The 10978-nt window shown below is 32.0% G+C and overlaps 1 long non-coding RNA gene across 3 annotated transcripts; it reads left to right on the top strand.

Annotated features, from left to right (window-relative positions):
* Window positions 1-948: 948 nt before the first annotated feature.
* Window positions 949-9853, top strand: LOC147386910 (uncharacterized). 3 transcript variants are annotated; one of them, XR_015172295.1, is made up of 9 exons: window positions 949-1700; window positions 1862-1912; window positions 3338-3391; window positions 4857-4961; window positions 6315-7143; window positions 7289-7396; window positions 8770-8831; window positions 8985-9045; window positions 9449-9853. It is a non-coding gene; the product is annotated as an uncharacterized LOC147386910 (long non-coding RNA). The 3 variants fall into 3 exon arrangements; XR_015172296.1 differs by having other exon boundaries at window positions 3338-3681; XR_015172297.1 differs by lacking the exon at window positions 3338-3391.
* The last annotated feature ends 1125 nt before the right edge of the window (window positions 9854-10978 follow it).

Raw genomic sequence — 10978 nt, 5'->3', positions numbered from 1 at the left:
TTTTTCCACTATAATTCCAAGTTTGCCAACATATGTTCTTCAGGCACTTTTCATAATTTATACTTCCCTACCTTAAGGATTTGAATTCCTTGAATGGTATCCATCATTCACATATATCATCCCCATTGAATGAAAGACCTTGTTGGTCTGTGTTTCATGTCAAAATGTGATTCCATCGTAAACAAAAAATCTATGTATGTCAGTAATTTCACATGTATGGTGCTATTTTTTTTTTTCCAAAATAAAGATTTACATTGATGTTTACATGAGAGTAACATTTTTTTAAGTATGGTAGTCGAGGAATCTTCTTCACCTATGGACCATGGTTTCAGTAGAGGAACTGGTAGCTTGTGGGGGGAATTACCATAATAGCCCTAGTATTCGTAAAACTTGTGCATTTTTACTATCAAAACAACTACCATGTGGTGGATGGGGAGAGAGTTATCTTTCAAGCCCAAATAAGGTAATTTTTTTGTTCTTTCAAATTCTTTTCTTGACTTCTATAATTGAATAATATGGAGTCTTGGATCTTGGATGAGTCAACGAATGGGCAATTCACAATGGATATCTCATCGGATAACTCCAACTTGGCTGAGTTTTAAAACCATGGATATAACCGATTTCTTTGTCCTGTCTTTATCCTTCACAATTATTTCAAGCTCTACAAGTTGAAGATGTAAACACAATGTGAAAAAAGCCCAAATTTGATTGCCCAGGGCCATCAAATTTCATAAAATTCGACGAACAAAGGGGTCGAATTGGCATCAAATTTTTCATTGTCAAATTTTTATTTACAACAGGCCCAAACTATCAAATTAATGAGGATGAGAACATCGAGAATTTCGACGGTCCTAGATCGTCAAAATTCAATTTCTAAAATCCATGGGCCTTGGCCCATCAATTTTTTTGTTGTTGAATTTTCCAGTTTTCACGTGGTGAATCCAACATTGCTGAATTTATTTCAGAGGATGAGTGTTCCATGGAAGCCTTTTGAATTTGATTTAGAAAGGAACAAACTTATCTTTATTACTTCCCGTTTAATAGGCATTGCTTTGTTTGTTTGTTCAAGCAAGTGTATACAAATTTAGAGGGCAACACTACAAAATCGAGGGCTTTTAGAGGCTTTATTTTTGGGCGGTTTTCTTAAAGAGTTGAGATATGCAAAATGAAATGGGACTTTTAGAGGCAGTTTCGTTGGAAATGCCATTGAAGAACAAGGAGCACCTTTTTCAATAGATCAAAGGGAGGTGTTTCTGTTGGAAACGCCTATGAAGAAAGAAGAAACGAGGCTTAAAGAGGGCATTTTAATGGCAAAAATCTGAAGCACTTTTCCTTAAGCGTCGAGATAGGCGATAAGGAAGAAATGAGGCTCCTTTGAATGGATTTTAATGGTGAAAATCTATTGCCATTTTGTGAACCACTACAACAAACCCTAAATCAAGGCTCCTTCTTCCAAAATGCCATTAAAGAGATGAAGAATTGAGGCATTTTCAATTTGGCGACTTCGCAATCTCCTATTTGGCAATAATTTTTTTGTTTCCTCTCTTCTCCTCTCTCTCCCTCTCTTCCACTCCCACTATATATCTCCATCCCATTTTCTAACGATCTCACTCTATCATGATTTCTAAAGGTTGAAGAAGAAAAAGGAAAAAAAAAAAAGGTTTTTGTTCAAAACTCAAATCTGTTGAGAGTTGGAACGGGTAAGTTAGTTTTTGTCCTTTTCTCTGTATCAATTCCTTGCAATACAATTGGTTTTGAATGTTTTATTTATTTATCACTAGGGTACAATGCTGATTCAAATTTAATTTAATTTTTTTTTATTTTTTAAAAAATTTGATTTACAATATTTGGTTGATTCCAGATTACCAAATCTCCTAAACTTTCGTTCTACTGCTCTCTCTATATATATCATGTAAGTAGGTGCCCTTCTTCTCAGACCCTTTCTTGTTCTATTTTTCATTTTAATTTTTTTTATATAATTTTTTATTTGCTTCTGTTTGATCGTCTATTGTGAAAATGTATGAAGTTTTGTGTTATGGTTTTCCCTTTTCGTGTTGTTTTTGACATAATTTGTAAGGTAATTTGTGCTATTTTTTGAAGAAAAATCGAAGGTGTTGTTCTTCATATTCCTCGTTTAGTTTGTTATTTGTGATTTTTTACTTCATGTTCCTCATTTAGTTTGAATATGAATTCTGACTCACCTTGAATCCTGAATTACTTCCATAAACAGAATTATGTGAAAAAAGAGAGAGATTAAGGCTTAGAAATAGCACCTTTGGTGATTCAGTAGGAACCATGTCATCCCCATTAGAGTATTTGGGCTGAAGAAAATATCATGAATGGAGAAAGAAAATATGATTGCTAACTAGTAATTCAACCATGCTCTCTATTCTTGGCTAGGATTCAATTGATTGTTAACTAGAAATTCAAAATATGTGAAAATAAAAAACATATTTTCTTATATGGGGTAAGAAAATATGTTTTTTATTCTGAAATTGGTTTGGATTTTCCTTTAACTATGCTCTGTTCTTGGCTGGGATTCAACTGATTGTTAACTAGTAATTCAAAATTATCTTTTACTCATCATATACATTTGTTTTTTCATCATGTCTACCTTTTAGTTTAGGGACTTCACATCGGAATCAAGCTAGCTTTTCTAGTATATACATACACAAAATGATTGTCTAGTAGGTGAGGACCTTCACCACCTCTAAGGGGAAAATTGTAAGACGGCAGCTCAAATCTCAAACCTTAATCATTTGCTCATTAGTTCTTACCATAAAATCTTCATTAAGAATGAGAACTCTAAAATTTATATATCTTATGTTCTTCAAATGCTTCAAAATGCTAATTTTCTCTTCTTAACACACTTATTCATGAAAGATATAAGGATGATAAAATTAAAATAACCAAAATTATTTCCTCTGATAAAGCCTACCTTGATTTTACCAGCTTCATCTAATAAAAAGTTAAATAAGCAAAATGGCTTACCAGATGGGTTTAATGAAAAGTAAGAGACTAACAGCTCTAAACCACATGTAGGTCCTTCAGAAATATATATTCATTATTTATTTGCAATTATAAAATTTCCCAACAAAGCTTAACAAGTTTATGGTTCAACAAATAAAAATAATATACAATCACCCCTTCTCATTTCGAAACCCAAGGTTGAAACTTGAAAGTTTTACACTAAATACAATTAAGAAACCTTCCTAATTTTAATTATAATCCAAAAAAACAATAATTTTCCACATTAGCATCATCAACAAGCATTGCTCTTTCCTAAATGTGTAAAAATGCTTACCTTTCCTTTCTCCATTCATGGTCTTTTCTTCAGCCTGAATACTCTTATATGGATGGGGATGGGACGGTTCCTACTGAATCAGCAAAGGTGTTATTCCTAAGCCTTAATCTTTCTCCTTTTCACATAATTCTCTTATGCACGTGCGCTTAGGTTCTTTAATTCATCGATTAGGTTTTGCCACTTGGATTTGCTTTTATGCCTAACAATGATGTAGTAGGAAATGAATAAGAGGACAAGCATGGTTATAATTTCTTTTGATCTCTCTAACCTTACTGCAGATAACTGTAGGTAGGATCCTCTTGTAGTAATGGTTTTGGGAATTGTGAACGTTGTCTTATTTCTTGAAGACTTGAACTGCGTCCTTCCATTTGTTATAGGTTCTCATCTTCTCATAACAGTGCAATGGTTTTATTGCGTGAATTGAAATTGTTTTTTTGAACTCTTAATTATATTGTTTTACAATTAGTTTTACTTTGGGCATAGGCCTACATAGTGTTGAATACATTTCTTGATTTATTCCTATTTGATTTCTTATGGTAATGGAATATAGTAGTATTTAATATCCATATTTGCGAATGAAATTTTCATTTCCTTAATTTCAGTCACCGAATAAATGAATAATTGCTGGATTTGTAATTGGTTACTATGTTCTAGAGTACTATACCATCAAATTGCCCACTTTCATCATATAAATGTAGCCATAACATCAGATTTCATGTCTGGCCAAATATGCCGGTTATATTTTGGTTGTTGAAATCCCACCTAACTTCCTCGATGTTAGAGTTGCTTTCACTTACGGTATCCTAATTCTACCAAATGGTGTATGCTCCATGGTATTCCAATTATCTCCTACTAGTTCTAAGCCTCTTGCGTAGTCTGTATAAAGTAGTTTATGAAAATAACCCACAAAGTTCCCTTAATCCCTCCATCTTTTACCAAGACTATGTCACTGTCAGGGGAAGATTTAAAGTGGAGGCACTTGCCCCTCACAAGAATTTTCAAAGTCTAGGACCTTCTAAGACCAAATAACTTGACTATGTGGGTTGCCTTTATTAATTTGTGGGGTACTTCTATAATTTTCATTTTATTAGATGTGATGATAATTTCTATTCTCATTAATCTTATTAATAACAATAGGTATGTTGTATAGATGTTTGGATTTTAAAATTTTTATTACTCAGCCATAGTAATGAGTTTGATATACTTGTTCGATTCATACCTTGGATAATTCTAGAAATACTTCATGAATGATGAGTAACCTCGTCTTTTACTTGGAGGCAAGTATGAAGTTTTAGTAATGTCTATAAAAGTTAGAATATATATATCTAACTCTTTCTCGCTTCTCCATTTTAGTGTCAGTTCCTTTATAGAGAAACATAGGGAAAGATACATGTATTTACATATATACTATATATGTATGTATGGCATTTCTTTCAGGCATGTGTTGCAGATGACTGCCAAGCTAAAAGATCAGTGCTGGAGTTTCTTCTTCTACCTTTATTCTCCTTTTCTTCTGTTCTCTCACTACAACTATTTTTTATTCCTCATTCAGGTTAAAGAGTTGTGAGCCTGAGTTCCTTGTTTCCACTCCTGAGAAACTTTTGGAGCTTGTTTCCTTAACGGCAATTGACATATCTAAGCTATACATATTCGTAAGGTACTATCATAGTTTATTGGCACTTGGTATTGATGCCATTGCACTTCATTAAGGTTTTATCATAGTTTGTTGACCGAAGATCGTTTTAAATGAAGTGCAACTATTCTTAATACTTGAGTAGGAAGTGAAGTGTGTAGAAATTGTCCCATCTGACATACCATACATGACACAGACCTAAGCTTCATTGGACCTGCCTTCTGGTAAGCCCCAACAAATAGGTCTCCCGGGTCAAAAACATGGATCCCATTAGATTGTACTTGAAAAACCATGTTATTAATCATATTCTTTTGGGAGATTTAGGCATACTCCTCCATGTTATGATGAATAATGTTTATGTGATTTTAGTTTCTATTTGTTTATTATTTTGGGGCGTCTTTATCATTGCTTGTAGAATTTGCTCGCTTTTTGAATATTTGAGTCAAGATCCTTTGATAGTTGGATTTTTCCCAGGATTGTGGTTTTCCGTATTTAGTATTAATAGTATTAGTTTACTATGGTTAAGTTCAATGTGGGTAGTAATATGAAGTGAAGCAAGCTGATTAGTGGATTTTATATTTTTCTTTTGTTTTGGGGTCTGGTGAACTATGGGTTCTCTATTTTAATGTCACTAATATAGTTGATGATTCCAATCTAATTCAATCTTTATTGTTATAGTGTCCATCTTTTGCTTTTGAGGGCATTTTAATTTTATTATCCCATACCTGTGAAATAAGATCTATTAGAACTCAAACATTGGAGTTTCCTTCATTTTCTTCTCACTGAGAAAACTTGATCTTAATGAGTTCTAATGTGTTATGAAGTGGTTTTTTATTGATATAAGGAGTGCATTCCCATCCGTTCTTCTAGTACAAAAGAACATGGGCTTGGGAATTGAAGAATTTTTTGTCCTCATTGCTATTAGTATTGGGAGCTATGATTTTTCTTTCCACTGCACTTATAGCTTTTGCTGAAATGTAATTTTCTTCCAACTAGTTTGGTAAATATAAATTATTTTTTCCCTGCAACAGTCAATGGTTGTTCATAATGAGCACCTCTTGTGTTATTTCACGTCCAATATCATGGTGACCAGATGATTTATGTACTTTACATTTGTGGAATTTTGTGTCCCAATTTTGTATCATGGTTACTAATGGTCATGTTCATTGGACTCTTCTCATGTATTCATATACTTGATCTGGCATGTTTATGAATCATGGACTGTTGGCAATTATATCCTCTCTTTGAATCATTTTTCTGTGAATATTGAGTTTTAAAAAGTTAAGAAAGTTGTTGCATATGTATATGGTTCAGCTAGTTTTTTCTCACTTGGTATCATGGTATGTAACTACAATTTCATTATCTGTGGATCCTCAGAGAATGCTATAAAATGGGGACTCGACCTTTGTTAAGTGGGGTGGTGTGTAGGCGAGCCAAAGTGGGCAAGGGACTCTCTGAATTCTCTAGCCTCTTCTTCTCTTCTCTTCTCCAGAAAAGTCTCCGACGATTTTCTCTCTGTCATTGCCTTTCAGACCTCAACACTGAGTTTACTAATTTGCAGAGTTTTCTAATTTATTTAATTACATGGACCCAGATTTAATTATTGCTAAAAAAAATTTCAATACCATTGAATTGGAATTGCACCTACCCCTCTTCAAACAAACTTGATGGGAATTTTTGAAAAGTATAAAACGATTGCTTGTTGAGTAGAAAATTCAAGGATTCATACAATAGGTCGAAGACATGGTCAAATAAGTTACAAATAATTTATCCTAGAGGTTGAAGAGTGTGAAGAAGATGGATTTTTGTGAGAAAAATCAAGGTTTTTCCGCTAGAGGTTGAGAATGAGGGCATTTATGTAATTTTCTCGTAGTCTGTCATAGTAGACCAATGTCAAAGGGGAATGTGATCAGTTTGAAAACATAGGGTATCTCAAATATTCACAAAAAATGTGTGTGTGTGTGTGTGTGTGTGTCTCTTGGACAATCCAATGGAAGTAAAGAAAAATATCACAAAGAACCATAGATCTTATGGTGTCAAGCACAAATTCAGAAATTTTAATTGTAATTTTCACAACTGATTGAGATGATGCATTTTTGTATATTTTCTATTTTCTTACAACTTATCTTGGGTGCATTTTTGTTCAATTAGCATGGGCTGCTTTGCATAGGTCAAATGAGGCACATGGAGTTCTCCATTTTGAAAGGTTCTAAACTACTTCATACATGCATTGATATTTTCTTGCCATTGAACTATATTCTTTGTTCTAAGTGACGATTCAATCTTTTTTTGTTTTCATATATTTTCCAGATATTAAGAGAGCATTAAATCACTATTTTAAAAATTTTCAGATGTTTCTTTAGGCACAAATAATGCTTGGAATTGTGCAAGTTTTGTAAACCTCAATCATTCTAAATAGCTTGTATTTAGGTGGAAGTAAAGATCCTTGGAATTTTAAGGTAAGAGGTTTAAGATTCTAGGTTGGGGAGGCATTAAAAATTGTTTTTGTTTGTTGAATATTATTTTTTCATATGCTTTTCTGTGAAATTGTTTGAAAAGAGTGTGATAATGTTTTGTAGTGTGAATATTGTGTTTTATTCTATTTATGGTGTGATAATTAATTGAAGAAATTGAAGTTTAATAAGTAAAATGTGATGTGCCAATAGCATTTCTTAAGAAATTGATGTGTGATAAAATAAATTTGGGGTGTCAATAGCAGCTCTCTTTCATTATATATGTGCAAGGGTTTTTTTTTTTAAATGAAAATTTATTAAAATTTTCTAACAATATTATAGGCAATTTTGAACCTGCCTAAAATCATAGTCATTTCATTAAAATAACATGGGTATCTTTTTTTTTTATTTTAAAAACACAATTATATGCAGTTATAAACCACCTCTAAAAGTATTACATCCACCTATAAATCATATACATTAGAGGTGGTTTTAAAATTGTCGTTAAATGTATAGAATTAGAGGTGGTTTTAAAACCGCCTTCACTTGGCCTCTATAAGTTATTAGCAACACCACTATAGTGGGCGTTTTGTTAAACTACCCTTAAACCTTTTGGAGGCGTTTTTCATGATTTTGGAGGCAGTTTAAAACTACCTCCAAAATCATCATATTTTGTAGTGCAATCGATCAAATTTAGTTCATACAGCATGGGCTATGTTGTCTCTTATAGATGCTGGGATGGTCAGTATGAATTTTCTTTTTCTAATTCTTCAAAGGTTTTATCCTTAACTAAACACTTGTTAGAAGTCACAAAAGCTATACCGTTTGCTTGCTTGTTAGATGCCAATTTGTTTGCTTTGTTTCGTATGGATATCTAAGAGCATTGGTAATCAGCTAAATAATTCCTATTGTTTTTCTTACTCATGAATAGAGATGACGTTACAAAACAATTAGCAAATATGTTGAAACAAATCATTTGTTGGTCACTTGTTGCATGCTTAAGGAGCTCAAACGTATAAAATCGTGTTAAAAGACACATGTCAGAACATGGGGGAGATACATTGGGAGAGAAGTCTGAGTATCAAAAAAAAATTGACTCCTTTTAAAATTCTATAAAACCCATCAGAAGCTATTCAAAATTCAGTTACAATTATCCCCATTGACAATGTTGAAGTTTTTTCTTTGTTTTATTTTATTTTTCTATATAATCATGTAATCTCCAAGCCACTCAATCTACATATATTTATTCTCTTATTATATATAAGATCACTTTTCTAGTATCTCTAAACAAAAATTAAATTAAAGCAATGACACCAGCTTTATGCAAAATTGGTTTAATGACAACATGCAGAGTTCATGAGTCCCTTTTTTTATTATAGGTTTCAACCAGTTTAGACTGCCTATTGGTGCCTTTCTTGGCAAGTTCAATCTTGACGTTTAGGTAAGGCACCAATCCACAAGTTTCCTATTATAATCATCAAAATTTTACGTATACTATCAGTTTGTATAAGTTTTAAATTTTATTTAAAATTTACACTTTGAAACGGTTTTCTATTCTTATTCAATTATTAAGATTTATATTTGTTTGCTACAGATTTTGACAATGCTAACCAATGATAAGAAGTATGTATGTTATGCTCAAGAAATGACATTGGGTGAGTTGCAGTATTACCTTACCACTTCTAATTTGTTGACCTTTCATGCTTTCTATTTTCCATGGTAAATTTTGAAGGAATTTATGTAGTATGCATCCATTCCTTGAAACTGTAAATTTTACATGCATGCATTTAGTCTTATATATTTACAAGAAAATTTAGGCATATGTGTTTGTACTTGATCCATGTGTTGAATGCATTTTGGATAGATGTGTACTCATGACTTGATGAGTCTACATTAACTCTTTATTTGATTTGCATGTGTTTCTTTATTGAAAATTATTACTCTAATAGGAATTGATTTGCATTGCAACCTTATGCTCACATATCAGATATTTTACATGGCTTTTATAGTATTTGTTTAGATGTTGATTATGTTTCTATGAATTTTTACTGATTGCAGGTAATGCATTATGATATTCATAATTAAGTATGGGAGTACAACAATGTTGGAGGACCACATTTGAGTAGCTGATTTTTTATTTTTTTATTTACAATGTTAGTGTTTCAATTAGTACTTGGTTTGTCATTATAAGAACTAACCCTTGTATGTTTTGTAATGTGAATGTTATGTTTTATTCTAATTATGGTGTGATAATTAATTAAAGTATAATAAATAAAATGTGAGGTGCCAATAGAGCTATTTTTCTTTATATAATTGTAAGTTTTATTTTGAATCGAAAATGTTAATAAAAAAATTTTACAACATTAGATGCGATTTTGAACCGCCTAAAATAATATTTATTTAAAAAAAAAATTGTTACTAGGGGGCGGTTTTAATCCGTCGGGTATAGTTCATCTACATAATTATAGAAATTAATTCGAGGTGATTTTCAAATAGCCTATAAAAATATAACAACCGCTCTTAAATTGCCATTATGCAGTTTTCAAATAACTTCTAAAAGTATAAAAATCACCCTTAAATCACATTATTTAGAGGCAGTTTTAAAATCGCCCTTAAATTGCTTTTACTAAAGGCGATTTTGAAACCCCTGTTACTTGGCCGCTAAAAGTAATTGGCGACGCCACTATAATGGGCGTTTGACTAAACCGCCCTTATATATATTTGAGGCAGTTTTCATGAAATTGATGGCAGTTTAAAACCACTTCAAAAACCTCCTTCATATTTTGTAGTAATTGATGTGTCATAATTTTAAGTGTCAAATATGAGAATTATTCAAACTAATATTATTAGAGACAAAAGAGTAATTTAAAATAACAATTTTATTAATATTTTCAATTAAATGCAAATTTTCTAATAACTCTCCTCTAATAATTTGGACACCATTGTTTTTCATAATTACACCACTCGACATAAAATGAATAGAGAAACCAGTCTTATCCAATATAGCAATTGAAATAAGATTTTACGAATACTGGGTGCAAACAAAACATCATTGAGAGTAACCTCTACTCCGGCAATATTAACTTTACATGTGTCTTTGCCCAACACATCACAATATTTGGTATTACCATATAAATGTGATGTTCCCTCAGAATTATGGCTTCTATGTTGACGAAATAATTATTGATGTTTGTGATATGCCTTGTAGCCCCCGATTCAAGATATCACTTGTTTGTGTTTGACCCTATCAACATTACTTCAAATACAATCATGGAGATGTCCATTGCATCCTTGTACTTCGGACAATCTTTCTTGAAATGACCAACCTTTTTGTAGATGAAACAAGCACATTTCTTCTTCGATTTGAATTTTTTTGCATTGTTTCACTTTTTATATTTTAAGTTTTTAAACTTGTTATATTTCTTTGGAATAGGATAGATATTTTTCTGAAATCCTTCTGCAATCATGAGTTTATCATTTTTATTATGATCAAATTTTCTTCATTTCTTACGTTCTTCAATTGCTAAAAGTGTTGGAAGAATGATCATGCTTAGTGTTTGCCTCCACGAGAAAGAGAAGTTACTACAT

Source organism: Akebia trifoliata, chromosome 14 (assembly GCF_017979445.1).
Source record: "Akebia trifoliata isolate Shusen 1 chromosome 14, ASM1797944v1, whole genome shotgun sequence".
In the NCBI taxonomy this organism is placed as follows: Eukaryota; Viridiplantae; Streptophyta; class Magnoliopsida; order Ranunculales; family Lardizabalaceae; genus Akebia; species Akebia trifoliata.
The sequence above is the reverse complement of the archived record's forward strand: the minus strand, read 5'-3'. Positions and strand labels throughout refer to the sequence as shown.